Below are 18,609 nucleotides of genomic sequence, written 5' to 3' on the forward strand. Positions count from 1 at the left end.
TAGGACCCCTATCCTTAATGTGTTCTACTATGAGAATTAAAGGTAAAACTAGGGGCCGGCGCTGTGGCGCAGCAGGTTAAAGCCCTGGCCTGAAGTGCCAGCATCCCATATGGGTGCCGGTTCTAGTCCTGGCTACTCCTCTTCCAATCCCGCTTTCTGCCTTGGCCTGGGAAAGCAGTAGAACATGGCCCAAGTCCTCAGGCCCCTGCACCCATGTGGGAGACCTGGAGGAAGCTCCTGGCTCCTGGCTTTGGATCAGCACAGCTCTGGCCGTTGCAGCCATCTGGGGAGTGAACCAGCAAATGGAAGACCTCTTTCTCTGTCTCTACCTCTCTCTGTAACTCTGTCTTTCAAATAAATAAAAATAAATCTTTAAAAAAAAAAAAAGGTAAAACTAATCTTCAAACAGTACTTTATAGTTTGTGTGTCTGTGTGGGTGCAAACTGTTGAAATCTTTACTTAGTATAGAGTTCATCTTCTGTAAATAAAGATAATTAAAAGTGAATCTTAATGAAGAATGGGATGGGAGAGGGAGTAGGAGATGGGATGATTTGTGGGTGGGAGGGTGGTTATGGGGGGAAAAACCGCTGTGATCCAAAAGTTTTACTTTCAAAATTTATATTATTAAATAAAAATTATATTAAAAAAGAAAACAAGTATGTGGGAGGTCTGAATTCAATTCTGTTACTGGCATTTGGGGAGTGAACCACCAGATAGGAAATCTCTCTCTCTTTCTCTCTGCCTTTCAAGTAAATTTTTAAAAATTAAAAAAATTGCATGGCTCTCTCATCCCAGAGGCATGGCACACACAGTGCTTGTGCCTATGCTTACTTCTGCTTCTTTTAAAATCAGACCAAGGAACTGGTGCTGTGGCATAGCAGGTAAAGCCGCTGCCTGCAGTGCTGGCATCCCACATGGGTACTGGTTCAAGTCCTGGCTGCTCCACTTCTGATCCAGCTCCCTGCTAATGTACCTGGGAAAGCAGTGGAAGATGGCCCAAGTGCTTGGGTCCCTGTACCCACATGGGAGACTCAGAAAAAGCTGCTGGCTCCTGGCTTTGGATTGGCCCAGGTCTGGCTATTGTGGCCATTTGAGGAGTGAACCAGCTGTTGGAAGACCTCTCTGTCTCTTCCTTTCTCTGGCTGTAACTTTGCCCCTCAAGTCAATAAATAAATCCTTATAATAAAATAAAATCAGATTAAGGCAATGAAATTTTAGGTGGAAGAAAAATTTTGAAAGACTTTTATTTATTTGAAAGGCAGAGTTACAGAGACAGAGAGAGAGGGAGAGAGAGGGAGAGAGAGGGAGAGAGAGGGAGAGAGAGATCTTCCATCTGCTGCTTCACTCCCCAAGTGGCTGCAACTGCCAAAGCCAGAAGCCAGAATTTTCTTCCAGGTCTCCCATGTGGGCTCAGGGGCCCAGGGACTTGGGCCATCTTCTGCTGCTTTCCCAGGTGTATTAGCAGGGAGCTAGATCATAAGTGAAGCATCCAGGACTCAAACTAGCACCCATATGGGATGCCAGTGCTGCAAGTGGTCACTTAATCTGCTACACCACAGCGCTGGCCCTTGAAGAAAATGTTTTAATGTACCATAATGGCATACTTTTCTTTATACACATGCACTTGTAAAACATAATATTTATTTTTGTGGGAGAAGGGCCCTACAATGCAAAAGTTCCCAGGGCCTACAAAAAACATTACACAACCCTGTATTAAAGACAAGTATAGGGGCCGGCACCGTGGCTCACTTGGTTAGTCCTCCACCTGCGGCGCCGGCATCCCATAAAGGCGCCGGGTTCTGGTCCTGGTTGCTCCTTTTCCACTCCAGCTCTCTGCTGTGGCCCGGGAGGCAGTGGAGGATGGCCTGGGTGCTTGGGTCCCTGTGCCTGCATGGGAGACCAGGAGGAAGCACCTGGCTCCTGGCTTCAGATCGGCGTAGCTCCAGCCATGGTGGTCATTTGGGGGTGAACCAATGGAAGGAAGACCTTTAAAAAAAAAAATAAATAAATAAAAGACAAGTATAAGCATGCAGTTTGAATGTTGCTAAAAAAGTATTCTATTCACATGAAGATAGCACACTGACATATGACAGTGGTGTCTGCACCTTAGCTGCCAGTAACAATGCTTAAATTTCCCTTCATCATCCCCTGTGCCCTGCAGACGGTTTGGGCGGCCTATACTGTTTCCTGTAGGGCTTGCTGTGTTGCCACTCAGCCTGGCAGACATTTCTGAGTGTCTCATCTCCCATCCGGTTTCCATCAGTGTCTTTCTGGCATTTGATCAGTGCCAGTGATCCCAGCGCCTGAGGTTTCAGACACAGAGAAGCACTGGCCCTAGGCGAGAAGTCCTAGGTGACTCTGGTCCCCACGAGTGGGACTCTCTACCCAGGCTCTCCGGGCCACCAGTGCCCAGCTCAGCTCCCACTTGGCTGAATTTCCTAAGGCTGAGTTTCAACAACCACTGCTGCCATTTCCCTCTCTTTCCAGCACATACCTATGTGTTAAAAACTTCCCTTGTGTGGTGTAGTGAGTAAAGCTGCGCCTGTGACACTGGCATCCCTTATGGGGGGCCAGTTCGAGACCCGGGTGCTCTGTTTCCAATCAAGTTCCCTGCTAAGGTTCCTGGTAAAGCAGCAGAAGATGGCCCAAGTATTTGGTCCTCTGCACCCACCTGGGACATCCAGAAGAAGCTTCTGGCTCCTGACTTCGGCCTAGCCCAGCCCCAGCCATTGTGGCCATTTGGGGAGTGAATCAGCGATGGAAGATGTCTCTTCATCTCTCTGTGTAACTCTGACTTTCAAATAAAGAAAACATAAATCTTAAAAAAATCATAATCAAATTGGTACAGTTCTAGAATTTTCAGGGCAAGGGAGAGGCGTGTGGAGGTCAGTGTCTGTGACCTTGAATTTCATGGAGTGGGAGAGGACTCGGGCTGGGAGAGACGGGCATACAGGCAGGCAGAGGACAGATCAGTGCTTGGTTCTGCTGGCACAGGGCAGGGCTCTGAGGGGCCAATCACCTGCACCCACTGATCACAAGAATAAAACACACAGAGGTAGCTGCACAGGAAAACCACCCCTCTCAAGACTCCCTGAGTCTCCTCGGCCCCTGGAGGGCGCTGTAGGGAAGAAAGTCAACAACTGGAGGCTGGCATTATGGTGCAAATGGTTAAGCTACCGCTTGTGATGCTGGTTAGAGTCCCAACTGCTCTACTTCCTGTCCAGCTCCCTGCCAATGTTCCCGGGAAGAGCAGACGATGGCTCAAGTACTTGAGTCCCTTCCATCTGCATGGAAGACCAGGCCTGGTGGTCGCAGCTATCTGGGAAATGAACCACTGGATGGAAGGTGAGTCTCTGTGTGTGTGTCTCTCCCTCTGTCTCTGTTACTCTGCCTTTTAAATACATGCATACGTGGCTGGCACCACAGCACACTAGGCTAATCCTCTGCCTGCGGTGCTGGAACTCTGGGTTCTAGTCCCGGTTGGGGCGCTGGTTCTGTCCTGGTTGCCCTTCTTCCAGGCCAGCTCTCTGCTGTGGCCCAGGAGTGCAGTGGAGGGTGGCCCAGGTACTTGGGCCCTGCACCTGCATGGGAGACCAGGAGGAAGCACCTGGCTCCTGGCTTCGGATCGGCGCAGCGCCGGCTGTGGCAGCCATCTGGGGGGTGAACCAATGGAAGGAAGACCTTCCTCTCTGCCTCTCTCACTGTCTAACTCTGCCTGTCAAAAAAATAAATAAATAAATACATAGGAGCCTTGGGATGAGCGTGCCTTCGGTGCCTTCCTGGTTTTCTCCAGCGCTGTCGCAGCTCTGACTCTGACCCAGCCAGGCCCCACATCTGCTCCTCCCCTTACTTACTAAGGAGATGGTCTTGGGCTCGCGTGGTGGTTTTTCTGAACCTCAACACCCTCATCTAACGAGGATGAGAACATCCACCTCATGGGGTTGTTCTGAAATGTGAATGTCAGTGTGAACTTACTCAGGGGGCCCACGAAACCCCAGGTTCCGGTTGTAATCACCAGCGCCTTGACCGAGGGAGTTCCTGGTCTGTTGACTGTGACCTGCTCTTCTACTCTGGTTTTGTGACAATAATTGGTCTACTTCTGCGAGACAAGCTGTGTTCCACGTTTCATCATTTCAGGCCCGTCACGGGACAGCCACAGTTTTCCCATGTGCTTTAAACATATCCAGGAGAAAGGTGTGCAGGAAGGAGCCACCCCTTGTTGGAAGGCTTCAGCAATCCTTGATGAACAAAAGCACAGCATTTTAAAACATTTGTACCAGTGTTATCAGGACCTATCCATTGATCAATTGCTCTGAATACAGCCTGAAAATATAGCCCTCAAGAGGGCTATGACTGTCTGTGACCCAATTGTTGTGCCCAAGGATGGTTAATTTGATACAGAGAAATATGTGGCTCACAGAGTGAATTTTTTTAGAGATTTATTTATTTGAAAGGCAGAGATTCAGAGAGACAGGGAGAGAGAGAGAGAGATTTTCCATCTGTTGGTTCATTCCCCAAATGGTTGCAGTGGCTGGGGCTAGGCCAGGCCAAAGTCAGGAACCAGGAGCTTCTTTCAGGTCTCCCATGTGGGTGCAGGGGCTCAAGGACTTGGACGATCTTCTACTGCTTTCCCAAGTGCATTATCAGGGAGCTGGATCAGAAGAGGAGCAGCTGGGTTTCAAACTGGTGCCCGTATGGGATGCCAGCACTACAGGTGGAGGCTTAACCTTCTATGCCACAGCGCTGACCCCAGAGTGATTTTTTTAATTAAGATTTTAAAATGTTTTTGAATGGCAGAGTGATAGAGATGGGAGGGAAGAAGTAGGGAAGAGGAAAGGAGAGAGAGAGAGAGAGAGACTTAAAAAAAATTTTTAAGGTTATTTTATTTATTTGAAAGATTTACAGAGAGTAAGAGGGCGAGACAGAGATCTTCCATCCGCTGGTTCACTTCCCAAATGGCCCCAACAGCTATAGCTGTCAGTCCGAAGCCAGGAGCCAGGAGCTTCTTCTGGGTCTCCCATGTGGATGCAGAGGCCCAAGCTGTTGGGCCATCCTCTGCTGCTTTCCCAGGTGCATTCGCAGGGAGCTGGATCAGAAGCAGAGCAGCTGGGATACAAACTGGTGTTCATATGGGATGCCGATGTCACAGGAGACTTTACCTGCTATGCCACAGCATCAGCCCCAAATTTTTGAAAGCTTTGTTTATAATCTTGGAATTTGAGCTGTTCAGGCTTTGGCCAAAGAATAGGGAAGTGGAGAGGTAGGAAGGATTTTTTACATCCTGGAGTTGATTCTGCATAGCCAAGGATACATTTGGAATACCACTCAACTAATGGGTCTTTACTCTCAGTCGGCAGTTTGGTGTGATATAGAAGACAGTGACTGTGAACTTGCCTTGTTCCTAGATGGATTCCTCCCTGCAACACTCGGCCTAACCTTCACCTTCCTGCTCTAGTTCTTACTTCTCCAAGACAGGCAGCCCAAGCTTCTGGAAAGTCAGCCTTGCCTGAGTCTAGCCAGCCCATGAAATGTACAGAAAATGCCTTTGACTCTGTTGGGTTCCTCTAACGTTGTGACTTATTCCCTCTCGATTTTTCATTTACTGTGCATCTTGAAACATCCATGGAAAAATCCTGGAGGGGTGACACGGAATCAAACTGGAACCTTGAGATTGTTTCCTGCTGAGAACATTTACTCCTCTCTTAACATCACCGCCTACCCAATAGGGACGTCTGTGTTTCGAGTGCATACGAAATGAATGTGTCGGGGCACCTTGCGCCATGACCTTCCTCCATGCTGTACACAAACACGTTGTTTTTCCAAAGCTTACTTAGAACCCTTAAATATTAACTTGTCCCTGCTTCTTCCCTGTCGGGTGCATGAATATCACCTCTCTTTGGAGTCCCTAGAGTCCAGGCCACAGACCTTCTGCTACTGGTCAGCCCAAGGCCATGGGACAAGCCATTATTACAATGGTCTGAGTCATTCCCTAGTCTGGCCACAGGATGGTGAGTTCCTCTGCACAGCTTGTTGGGGAGTGGAACTTCCTGCCTGGCTCTGAGTGTGTGCATGGAGTAGCAGGTGCTCATTCATTCATTCATCGGAAATTCAGCCAACGTCTGCTGTGTGTTAGTGGCTGGAGACTCAAGGACTCTCAGTGACTCAGGGAAGGAGCTCACAGACCGGGGAGGCTGACTTATAAATAAACAGGTGCTATGTAAAAATACTGCACCAGGCCAAGAGGGAGGTAAGAGGACAGGCTTCTTGGAGGAAGAGAGACTTGAGCTAAATCTTTATAAAGATTGGAGCAGGGTGGAAGGGTGTTTTACATGGGGGAGCCCTGACACGCTCCCAAGGCTGGGCTTGGGGGGCCAGATTGTGTGGGTGGGCCTTTACTCACCATGCCAAGACTTTGCTTTTTTTTTCTTGTTGGTAGAAGGAAGACCTAGAAAGTTTGTCTGGCCAAGGGTCTCTAGGACTTTAAGCAGAAACTTACATAATCTGTGTAGTAAGTCCTTTTCCCTAGCACTTATTACAGTGAATATTTTGAAAAGTGAATAGTTAGCTGGCGCCGCGGCTCACTAGGCTAATCCTCCGCCTAGCGGCGCCGGCACACCGGGTTCTAGTCCCGGTCGGGGCGCCGGATTCTGTCCCGGTTGCCCCTCTTCCAGGCCAGCTCTCTGCTGTGGCCAGGGAGTGCAGTGGAGGATGGCCCAGGTGCTTGGGCCCTGCACCCCATGGGAGACCAGGAAAAGCACCTGGCTCCTGGCTCCTGCCATCGGATCAGCGCGGTGCGCTGGCCGCAGCGCGCCAGCCGCGGCGGCCATTGGAGGGTGAACCAACGGCAAAAGGAAGACCTTTCTGTCTCTCTCTCTCTCTCACTGTCCACTCTGCCTGTCACAAAAAAAAAAAAAAAAAAAAAAAAAATGAAAATCATAAATTAAAAAATGAGGTTGTGCACCCAAGGAATAGCCGCTCCTCTGTCCTGGTTCAGAGCCAGACCTTGTTGGAGAGGGCACAGCTGGGTCCCATCGGAGGCCTGAAAAGTTGTAATGGTGCCACGCCTGTGGAATTTGCTGGGAACTGAGCCCATGGGCATCTGGGGAACACTGTTCATGGGGAGGCTGTGGCTTGCTGGAGTTGCCCCACTATGCAACAACTCACACCTGCTTCTGGGGACCGTCTCTTTAGCTTACTGCCTGCACCCAAGTCCTGTTGTAGGCTCCATGCTGAGGGCACCTGAAATTCAGGCAGCCTGTACCCACCAAGCAAAGACCCCTTCCCAACCCCACACTTCTCTCCAAGCCCAGCTTCTCTGGTTCAACCAAACCGACCATTGCTGTGTCCTGCCTGGGGCTCTTCTTCCTGTTTCTCCACCTCATGGCTACAGCCTCGTTCCAGGAGAGCCCTCCACTTGCCCTTCCTTACCCACAGTCATCGCCTCTCCAACGTGCACACATACGGAGCAGCCCGGGATGCAGCCTCCCTGCTGTGGTCCCTCCTGTGTTTTCTGCCAGTGCTTGTGGGCCGTTTGCACCACAGCACTTATGAATATTTTCCTATCATACATTTCACATCCACAAACTTTGGAGGAGGAAGGGGGTGATTTTTTCCTGCTCTTCCTTCCTGAAATTTTTTTTCTCTCTCTCTTTTTTTAAGATTTTAATTTATTTATTTGAGAGGTAGAGTTACAGAGAGAGGGAGAAACAAAGAAAGGTCTTCCATCCACTAGTTCACTCCCCAAATGGACTCAATGGCCAGAGCTGAGCTGATTCGAAGCCAGGAGCCAGGAGCTTCTTCTGGGTTTCCCACGTGGGTGCAGGGGCCCAAGGACTTGGGCCTTCTTCTTCTTCCTCTTCCTCTTCCTCTTCCTCTTCCTCTTCCTCTTCTTCTTCTTCCTCCTCCTCCTCCTCCTCCCCCTCCCCCTCCTCCCCCTCCCCCTCCCCCTCCCCCTCCCCCTCCCCCTCCCCCTCCTCCTCCTCCTCCTCCTCCTCCTCCTCCTCCTCCTCCTCTTCCTCTTCTTCTTCTTCTTCTTCTTCTTCTTCTTCTTCTTCTTCTTCTTTTTTAATTTATTTGGCAGGTAGAGTTATAGGCAGTGAGAGAGAGAGAGAGACAGAGAAAGGTCTTCCTTCCATTGGTTCACCCCCCACAAGTAGCCACTACGGCCGGTGCTCTGTGCCGATCTGAAGCAATGAGCCAGGTGCTTCTTCCTGGTCTCCCATGCAGGTGCAGGGCCCAAGCACTTGGGCCATCCTGTACTGCACTCCCGGGCCACAGCAGAGAGCTGGCCTGGAAGAGGAGCAACCGGGACTAGAACCCAGCGCTCATATGGGATGCCAACACTGCAGGCGGAGGATTAACCAAGTGAACCACGGTGCCGGCCCTGGGCCATCTTCTACTGCTTTCCAGGCCATGACAGAGAGCTGGATCGGAAGAGGAGAAGGCAGGACTCAAATTGGTGCCTATATGGGATACAGGTACTGTCGGTGGAGGATTAACTTCCTGTGCCACAGCACAGCCCCCCCCCCCCCCTTTAAATTTGAAATGCAGAGAGTCATGGAAGGAGAGACAGAAAGACAGAGCTTCCACCTACTGGTTTACTCCCCAGATGCCTGCAACAGTCCGAGCTGGGCCAGGCTGAAGTCAGGAGCTTGGAACTCCACGCGGGTCACCTGCATGGGTGGCAGAGACCGAAGTTCTTGAGTCATCATCTGCTCCTGCCCAGGGTGTGCATTAGCAGGAACTGGAAGCAAAGCTGGGACTCAAAGCGGGGACCTCAATACGGGGTGTGGGCTTCCCAAGTGGTGGCTTAACCACTGCACCAAATACTCAGCCCTCTTAAAAAAATCTGAATTTATTTTTATCTTTTTATTAGAAAGGGGGGGGGAGAGAGAGAATAAGAGAGATTGCCATTTCCTGCTTTATTAATTTTTTTTTCAGACTTTATTAGGGGGGAGTGAGAGAGAGAGAAGAGAGAGGAGAGGGGAGAGGGGAGAGGGGAAAGAGATCTTCTATCTGCTAGTTTACTCCTCAGGTGTCCATACAGCCAGGGCTGAGCCAGGCCAAAGCCAGGAACCCGGAACTCAATCCAGGTCTCCCATCCAGGTGGCGGGGACCCAACTACTTGATCCATCGACTGCTGCCTCCCAGATCATTGGCGGGAAGCTGGATCAGAAGCGGAGCAGCCAGGACTCGCACCAGGCACTCAGATAACAAGAGGTGGGCATCCCAGAGCTGTGTCTCAACCATTGCCACAAACAGCATCCCTTTAAGATTTCTGCTCTGGCACATCGCAACTGTTGACAGAAGATAGCGTTCTCCAGGTTCAAGAACACCAGTCTAGGGAGCAAGATTTTTCAATGAATAAAAATAGAGAAAAAGCTGCTTCCTCAAAGTTCAGAAACTTCACCTGGAAATGCTCGCTGCAGGTGGAGGCTGAGGAGCCGCCGCGGCTCCCTGACAGCAGCGCCAGCACAGCTTCCTCCCAAGACCCTGAGCTCCACCTGGTTCCATCATCGCCCCAAACCGCAGCCCTGGAAGTCAGGCAGGGACATGATTGCTGATTAAATGCTTTTCCACAGTTAATGAATATTTACTGAGTGCATACTTTGGACAGATCCTTCTAAGGGTCTCCGTGACAAGTAGGTTAGTGACATTTGCCCTGCCCCCTCCTTTATTTTATTTATTTGATTAGGGGGAGGCAGAGAGACAAAGAAAGAGTCCAAATGCCCATAACATCCAGAGTTTGGTTAGGCTGATGTCAGAAGCCTGAAACTCCATCCGGGTCTCGCGTGTAGTTGGCAGGGGCCCAAGGACTTGAGCCATCATCTGCTGCTTTCCCAGGGTGTGTCTATTGGAGTCAGAACTGGCACTTGAACCCAGGCACTCTGGTACGGGACAGGGATGTCCCAAGTGGCGACTTAACGGCTATGCAGAGCGTCTGCACCAAGCGCCCCCTGCCTTTGGGAAGTGTTCACACTTAGGCACCCAGCAAACCCCCTGGCTTATCCTGATGGTTCTCAAGTCTGTTCCCTTTTGGCTGACATCCTCAGGTCCCTTGGTCCTAAGGGCTGGCCCTCCGCTCTCCTCTCCTGGCACCTGGTCCATCGCTCACTCTCCCATTACCTGCCACCCGGATGTCGCCCACGTGTGTCCCCACTTCCCAGCTGCCTGCTGGAGCTCCATTTCCACCGGAAATGCCTCTCACTGCACAGACCCTTCAGCAGCTCATCAAACGCGACCTTCTCCCCCACTGCCCTGTCACTTCTGGAAGCCTCGGTCTTGTCACTGCCATCTGCACTCCCTTGCACACGTCTGATCACCAATCCTAGGAGCTCTTCCTTGGAAATTTCTTCCTCTCCTGGCTCTCCCTGTGGCAGCCCTCCCTCATGGGCTTGCAGCTTTCAAGGGGGCAGGGTCCTCCCCATCTCCCCCCTACCCCCCGCCCAAGTTGCCTGGGCTGCTTATGTGCCCTCTGTCAGAAGCAGGTTCCTTCCCACCCATCTGGAGGTCATCAAGTACTGTGTGGTTAACCTGAGCCCCCTCACTTTGGTACTTGGTGCCTTTTCCTCTGTCTGGGCCCACCCCAGCTTCCGGTGTGAGTCCCATGCCCCAGGCAGCCTCTGCCCCCTCCACCCCCCATTCCAACACTGGCCCTCCTCTGCCCATCTTCTCCTAAATCCACCATCTGCACAAGAGTCGTTCCCACTTCCTCCAAAAGGGCTCCCTGAGTACTGCTGCCTTCTTTCTGTTCTCGCGTTGCAGCTCCCTTCACAGGTGCTGTGACCCGTTTTAAAAAATTCACTTATTGGAGAGAGCGTGAGAGCGAGTGGGAGTGCTCCCATTTGCTAGTTCACTTCCCCAGCGCCTGCAACAGCTGGGGCGGGTCCGAGGTGAAGCCAGGAGTATGGAACTCAATCCAAGTCTCCCACTTCCGGCAGGGACCCAAGTACCTGAGCCATCACCTGCTGCCTCCCAGAATGCATTAGCAGGGAGCAGAGCCCGGGACCCGAATCCAGGCTCTCCAGTATGGGATGGGGACTCCCAAGCAGAACTCCAACTGCGGCATCAAAACCCTGCCTCTCATTATCTCGCCCCATTCCCCCACTCTCACTCCCCTCAGGGAATCTGCACAACTGGGGTAGGGGGCGAGTATCCTCTTTATTCGGCAGCATCCGCCGGAATGGGCCTTCAATCCCAGCCCCAGGACCATCAAGCTGCAGGGCCATAGGCAGCCACAGGCGATGTGGCCACTACAACCCTACATCTCCCTACCACATCGAGGCACAGCAGGTGCTCAGTAAGTAGGCGAAGGTCTGCTGTGGTAGAAGAAAAGAGTTACGCCTTAAGTTTCGGACTGGCTGGGGAGAAAAAGCAGCGAAGAAGGGTAAGGGGAGACCCGAGCGCCGGGCTGTAGGGGCGCGGGGTAGGGAAGGCTTCCTGGAGGCGGAGGCTTTGCAGAGGCCAGGCTGGGAGGAGGCAAATGCCGGGGGATGGCGGCCGGGAGGTGGGAGGACATTCCGATGTGGGGAAGGGTGAGGACAAAGCCGGAGCCGAGTGAGAAGCTTACGGCCCGGCGCAGGACGGAAGGAGGCACGCCCGGGTCCGAGCCTGTGCAGGGGTCGCCCAGGGGTGCCCAGGGACATTTGTCCCGCGAGGCTCGCCAGGGGCCAGAGGCACGTCCCGCGGCTCTCGGGCGGGCGCGATCCGGCCCCTGCCCCTCCTCCTGGGAGGGCGGGCGGCGGCCGCTGCGGGGCGGGGCGCGGGCTCGTCCGGCCTCCTGGCGGCGCCTCGGCCCCTGCACTCCGGCCAAGGTCTGCTGGCTGCGGCGGGCGCGGGACGCGGGACGCGGGAGGTGGCGGCCGTGGTGAGCGAGCCCCGATCGGGAGCGGGACGGGTGTGCGCTGGGAGGTGCTGTCCAGGGCTTGGGGATCCCCAGGGGGCTCCGGCTCCGCCAGGTGCGCAGCTCTCAGCCCGCGCGTCCGCCCTCCGCGCCCGGCGCAGAGCCGTGCAGGGCGCCAGGCTCCCGGGTGCTGGGGCTGGGAGTTGCGCTCCTGGCTCCGGTGCCGCGCCCTGCAGGGGAGACGGGCGGAACCGTGGGTGGCGATTCCTGGGGAACAGGCGTCCCGGCCAGGGAGGGAAGAGGGTCTCCAGGAGCCCGTTTAGTGCAGAGGGCTTCACCCCTTCTGGACCCTTGAGTTCGAGCGACAGCTGGGAACGACCCACACGGAGCACTGCGGTCCCTGCTGTGTCCCCAGTACCTCGGCGTGCTCTTCCGGACCGTCCCTCGGAAAGAAGGGGCTGTGGCCGCCCCCTGGCCCTGGCCCACCACTCCAGGATCCCGGCGGGTCGTTCCCCGCTCCAGCCGCTTACGGCACACGTCGGGCTTTCCAAGGAACTTTTCCGAGTCGCTTCAGGGCTGGCCTGTGGCAGGTGCTGGGCTGTCTTGTCGCAGTTGGGTTCTCAGGGTTCGGAAAACTTTGGGCGTGTTTCCCTTCACCCCCACCCCCGGGAGAGCGCCGCAGCCAGCGCTGCTGCCGCTGCACCTAACGTGCTGAGAATCCTCCCAGCCGCGTTAGCTCCTAAACTTGCCTGCACATCTGGACAGTTTAAAAAAAGAACAAAACAACCCCCCAGCCAGCACTGGTACCTGGGACCCCTCCCAGAGAGCCGCGATCCTGTGGGGCTGGGGCGCAGCCTGGGCAGTGGACCTTCTCAACGCTTCCCAGCTGGTTGTAATGCGGAGCCGAGTTTGAAAGCCTGTGCTTCTGGGGGTGGCTCCCACAAGCCACTTTTTGAACCACTAAGTTGTAGCTCTCAGCTCAAGCCCTTCTGTGACCCGCCTCTTAGCCACAGAGCCTGTGGGTCGGAGGTCTCCCTTGCCTTACACCACAAATAATACTTTTTTTTTTTTTTTTTTAATGTTCCGCTTTGTTTTTCTCTCGCTGTTTACAGTAAACATTGCCTGGGCAGGGAGGGGTGTAGGCCTCCAAGTCCTTGCAGGGCTCAAGGTTACAACTCAGGGTTGTCCCATTCAGGGCAAAACCGTGGGACGCTTGGACTTGTCATCTTTGCAAAGGACTTCAGATGGGAAAGAGAGATACCGCAGGAACCGCTCTGCGCAGATGCGGCGCGTTTTCCTTCGGGAAGCCACGCCAAGCAGATGGTTCAGGTCGTGCGGTTGACGTTTGTGTGAGCGCGTGTGCGATTGTGGGTTGGACACCGTGTGGTCAAGCCCTGCAGACACAGTGCAGTGTGTGTTTCTTGTTGATAGAATGGTGTGGATTAAGGAGCGGCGCCTTCAGTAGAATGGCATGTCTGACAAGATGCTTTGGCCACCTGTCAACAGATCTGAAAAACTTTAGGGAACCAGAGCAAAGGAAAAATTGAACATATGTTTATATTGAGTACTTGATCATACACAGTTTATCAATGGAGCATATTTTCAGTATCTTTGTTAATGAGACAAAAGTCTCCTGAGATCTTGGCTAATTCAGTGTTGTAACCAAGTGTGACTTTTATTTATTCATTTATTTGGAAGTCAGAGTTACACAGAGGAGAGGCAGAGAGAGAGAGTTCTTCCATCCGATGGTTCACTCCCCAATTGGCTGCAATGGCCAGCGCTGCACCAATCTGAAGCCAGGAGCCAGGAGCTTCTTCTGGGTCTCCCACACGGGTGCAGGAGCCCAAGGACTTGAGCCATCTTCTACTGCTTTCCCAGGCCATAACAGAGAGCTGGATCGGAATTGGATTAGCTGGGACTTGAACCAGCACCCATATGGGATGCTGGCACTGAAGGCAGCGGCTTTACCCTCTATGCCACAGCACCAGCCCCATGACTTTTTTTTTTTAAGCTTTATTTATGTATTTATTTGAAAGGCAGAATTACAAAGACAGAGAGAGAGAGAAAGAGGGAGGGGGAGAGAGGGAGGGGAAGGGACAGAGACAGCATGGTCTTCCAAACCCTAGTTCACTCCCTAAATGGCTGCAATGGCCAGGGCTGGGCCAATCTGAAGCCAGGAGCTTCTTCTAGGACTCCCACGTGGCTGCAAGGGCCCAAGCACTTGGGTCATCTGCTGCTGCTTTTCCCAGGCCGTACCAGAGAGCTGGATCGGAAGAGGAGCAGCCAGGACTGGAAATATTGCCCACATGGGACTCTGGTGCCATAGGCAGAGGCTTAACCTGCTGTGCCACAGCGCCGCCCCTCCCCCCCAGTATTACGTTTGTATTGGACTCCCACCTGGATGTTGCCACCTGGCTACAATCAGTGGATTTCACTTCCTCTTTGGTGGCAGTCCTCCACGTGTGTTTTATGAGCTGTGGGTGACATTCTTTCAAGAATGCCCTTCAGAGGGCAAGGAACATTTGGGTTCATTTGTAGCACCTCATGTGAGTTGCCTATTCAGTTTGGAAAATAAAAAAATACGTAGCTTTTGCCCACTTGTATTTCTCTTTTCCCTTCCTTTCGCTGTCATGCTGGCTCCTGTCCTTGTTTGCACTTGCTGGGAGTGTGACCACCCTGGGAGCCCTCATTGTCTGGGCCCTGGTTGGAGAGTGGACATTAGGAGGAGTGCATGGCATGTCCCAGGGCGGTCCCTGGCCCGAGGCCGGCTTGCCTGCCTGCCTGCCTTCCTTCCTTCCTTCCTTCCTTCCTTCCACCAGGTTGGCAAAATGAAACCATGTCACTCAGCAGGTGTGTTTGTAACTTGCAAGTCTTGTTACAATTTAGGAGAGAAATGTTTCTCTGAGGATGCTGTTGAACTATTAGCATCAGAAAATCTGCACCTAACCGCAGTAGGTAGTTGCACGGTGATGCAGGACTACAGTCTGCTCCTCCCAGAGAAAGGAGTATGTGAATGTGGACCTAAATGGAGTTATTGAAATAGTTCTCACATTAGGGTAGCAGTTCTACTATGCTGAAGTGATCAGAAGAAAGGAAGAGAAGTAAAATACGGGGAGCATTTAGTGAGCGGTTTCTTCATTTAGGGGCGGCATATGCAGCGCTCGCCTGTGGTTTGTGTTTAGAATGGACTGCTTGCTCTCTCCTGGCAGGTAGGCTAAGCCCTTCCAGTCCTGGTTGTTCTGCTTCAGATCTGGCGTCCTGCTAATGCCTCCAGGGAGGTAGAGGAGGATGGCTCAAGTGCTTGGGTCCCCACCACCCACGTGGGAGACCTGGATGGAGTTCTGGGCTCCTGGGTTGGGCCTGCCGCAGCCTAGGCCATTGTAGGCATTTGGGGAGTGAAGCAGGGGGTGGAAGATCTCTCAGTTTCTCTCTCTATGTCTGTCTCTCTTTCTCTTGTTCTACCTTTCAAGTAGATGTAAAATAAATAAACAATACAAAAAAAGAACAGACTATCCTATTGGCTTCCTTCTTCTTCAAGTTAATTTGCTTGGACTGATGAGTGAAGGATGGCTAAAGAAACTCAATAGGCTCCTTAGCTTTTTTTTCTCCCCCTGAAATTCGTTTGTCTAAGAGACACCATAGACCTTTTAAAAAATCCAGCTGATTTTATGCTTTCCCTTTCTTTTCCTCTTCTGATCCTGGTGCTAAAGGGCAGTGAAATGACCAAGAGGTTGGCATCAGAGGAGAAAAACAAAGTTCAAGGGGAAATGACCACTGGGTGATTTTCCCTGAATGACCAAGCACTTACTTTATTTTCTGGCACATGATGTTGCTGTTATCAAGAGACAAATTATGATCCGAAAACCCTGGAGATGGAAATTGAAAAAAAGAGGGAGGGGATTTGTTGGGAGCAGAACCGGGATTGAGTGGCACGTGGCTGTCACGTAGCAGACACTTACTGGAATTTTCAAACACCCCAGTTCCAGATCCTTTTACCTTCTTTCTTCATGTGCCCTCCTCTGTCCCCCAAACTAACATCTCTGGGAAAGAGAAGGTTTCATCCTAAATTCACAGCAGGGGTTGTTGTTTCAATTCTTTTAAAAATATTTATTATTTTATTGAGTCAGAGAGAGATCCTGTCCCCTGGCTTACTCCCCTAATGTCTGCAACAGTGGGACTTGGTCTAGGCTAGGCTGAAGTTGGGAGCTGGGAACTCCATCCGGGTCTCCCACATGGGTGGCAGGGACCTGCTGCCTCCCAGGGCGCACATTAGCAGGAAGCTGGATCCAAAATGCAGCTGGAGTTCAAACGCAGCCAGTCTGCTGTGGCATGCGGGTGGCATTTTAACTGCTGCGGTGCCAAACACCTGTGTCTGTTCTTCCAGTTCTTACTTCATTAAGAAAACAGATACTTGGAAAGCCCCTAACTACTTCGGAAAACTATTCCCTATGGAATTTTTCTGAAACAGGGAACAACCCCTGCCCTCAGGAGCCTGAAGTTGGGTGTGGATGTGAACTATGGGCAGTAAGCTGGGGACTCTTAGAATCAAGATAAGCACAGAGAACTGAGGGCTGCCATGTGGCACTTGTCACACTGGTAGATTCTGCATCAATTCATCGGCACAGCAGACACAAGAAGTATTTTAGTTGGGTTTAGAGTTTAAATATAAATATAAACATGCGTTTATATTTAAATATTTATTTATTTATTTGAAAGGCAGAGTTACAGAAAGAGGGAGAGAGAGGGAGAGGGAGAGGAAGAGGGGGAGAGGAAGAAGGAGGGGGGGAGGGAGAGAGAGAGAGAGACCTTTCATCTGCTGGTTCATTTGGCAAATGGCCCTGATGGTCAGGGCTCGGCCAGGTGGAAGCCAGGATCTCCTTCTGGGTCTCTCACACGGGTGGCGGGGGCTGCCTTCCCAGGTGCATTGGAAGTGGAGCAGCTGGGATTTGAACGGGTGCTGCAATATGGGATGCCTGTTTTGCAAGTAGCAGGTTAACACACCCTGCCACGACACCAGGTACCCCCATGTTTCATTTCTTTAAAAAGGCTTATTTATTTATTTGAAAGGCAGAGTTACAGAGAGGCAGAGAGAGAGAGAGAGAGAGAGAGAGAGAGAGAGATCTTCCATCCACTGGTTCACTCCCAATTGGCCGCAACGGCCAGATCTGCGCTGATCCAAAGCCAGGAGCCAGGAGCTTCTTCTGGGTGTCCCACAAGGGTGCAGGGCCATCTTCTACTGCTATCACAGGCCATAGCAGAGAACTGGATTGGAAGTGGAGCAGCCGGGACTGAAACCGGCGCCCATATGGAATGCTGGCACTGCAGGCAGCAGCTTTACTGCTACACCACAGCACCGGCCCCCATGTGTTTTTTTTTTTTTTTTAAGATTTTATTTATTAATTACAGGTAGAGTTATAGAGAGAGAGAGACAGAGAGAAAGGTCTTCCTTCTGTTGGTTCACTACCTAAATGGCCTCAATGGCTGGAGCTGCACTGATCCGAAGCCAGGAGCCAGGTGCCTCTTCCCGGTCTCCCATGCGGGTGCAGGGCCCAAGCACTTGGGCATCCTCCACTGCCCTCCCTGGGCCATAGCAGAGAGCTGGACTGGAAGAGGAGCAGCCGGGACTAGAACTGATACCCATATGAGATGCGGCGCCACAGGCGGAGGATTAACCTAGTGCGGCATGGCGCCACCCACCCCCCATGTTTCATTTTTAAAAAGGCTTTTTTTTTTTTTTTGACAGGCAGAGTGGACAGTGAGAGAGAGACAGAGAGAAAGGTCTTCCTTTTGCTGTTGGTTCACCCTCCAATGGCCGCCGTGGCTGACGCGCTGTGGCGGACGCACTGCGCTGATCCGATGGCAGGAGCCAGGTACTTATCCTGGTCTCCCATGGGGTGCAGGGCCCAAGCACTTGGGCCATCCTCCACTGCCTTCCCGGGCCACAGCAGAGAGCTGGCCTGGAAGAGGGGCAACTGGGACAGAATCCGGCGTCCCGACCGGGACTAGAACCCGGTGTGCCGGTGCCGCTAGGTGGAGGATTAGCCTACTGAGCCGCGGCGCCGGCCTAAAAAGGCTTTTAAATTTACTTATTTATGTATTTAAGAAGACAGGAGGGAGAAAGTGTGAGAGTGCTGGTTGATTACCTAAATGCCTGCAACTGTGTGGTCTGGGTTAGGCCAAAGCTGGGAACTTGGAACTCAATCCAAGTTTCCGGTGTGGATGGAAGGACCCAATCAGTTGAGCCATCACCACTGCCTCCCACGGTGTGCACCAGTAAAAGCAGGAGGAGGTAGGAACCAGAGCCAGGGATTGAACCCAGGCACGCCGATTTGGGATGCCAGGCTAACTGCCTGGCCTGTACAGCAGATTTTGAATGACTGATCGTGGATGCTTTTCTGACCGGAGGCACTGATCATGCAGAGGGAGGCGGTGGCCAGTGCAGAAACAGAAGGCCTGATTCTGGCAGCTGCATTTTGCTTAAATCTGGGGAACAGGGCTTGTGTCTGGGTTGGGAGCTCGTGGAGCACATGGCCGGGCCCACGTGGGGCATGGTGACCGCAGAGTGACTCGGTTAGTGGCCGTGCCCGGCGCAGCAGAGCCGGGGGGAGAGTGCCAGCATGGCGGTAAAGGAGCAGCCATCATCGTTCTTAGAGCGAGGGGTGTCGTTTGAGTCGGCGACTCTGGGAAGTGGGTGCACATTCCTCTTCACACCGTGGCCGCTTGAGCTCAGGTTTCCTCTGACAGATTGAAAACTGGGCTTCAAACTG

The 18,609-nt window shown here is 52.4% G+C and overlaps 1 protein-coding gene and 1 long non-coding RNA gene across 19 annotated transcripts in view; both read left to right on the plus strand.

Moving 5' to 3' along the window:
* Positions 1-4,928: 4,928 nt before the first annotated feature.
* On the plus strand, positions 4,929-9,637 carry LOC127483687 (uncharacterized). Its single transcript, XR_007910178.2, has 3 exons — positions 4,929-6,008; positions 8,227-8,477; positions 9,106-9,637. It is a non-coding gene; the product is annotated as an uncharacterized lncRNA (long non-coding RNA).
* Positions 9,638-11,728: 2,091 nt separating this feature from the next.
* The window catches only part of CGNL1 (cingulin like 1), a 176,406-nt gene continuing 169,525 nt past the window's right edge, over positions 11,729-18,609 (plus strand). For 6 of the 18 annotated variants that reach the window (XM_051821926.2, XM_051821932.2, XM_051821933.2 and 3 more), the window contains exon 1: positions 11,729-11,866. The gene's annotated coding sequence lies outside the window, so the exon portion shown is untranslated. The remainder of the gene's footprint in view (positions 11,867-18,609) is intronic. The other 12 variants (XM_070054252.1, XM_070054257.1, XM_070054253.1 and 9 more) reach the window with 6 other exon arrangements.

The sequence above is a fragment of the Oryctolagus cuniculus genome, chromosome 12 (genome assembly GCF_964237555.1).
Source record: "Oryctolagus cuniculus chromosome 12, mOryCun1.1, whole genome shotgun sequence".
NCBI lineage: Eukaryota > Metazoa > Chordata > Mammalia > Lagomorpha > Leporidae > Oryctolagus > Oryctolagus cuniculus.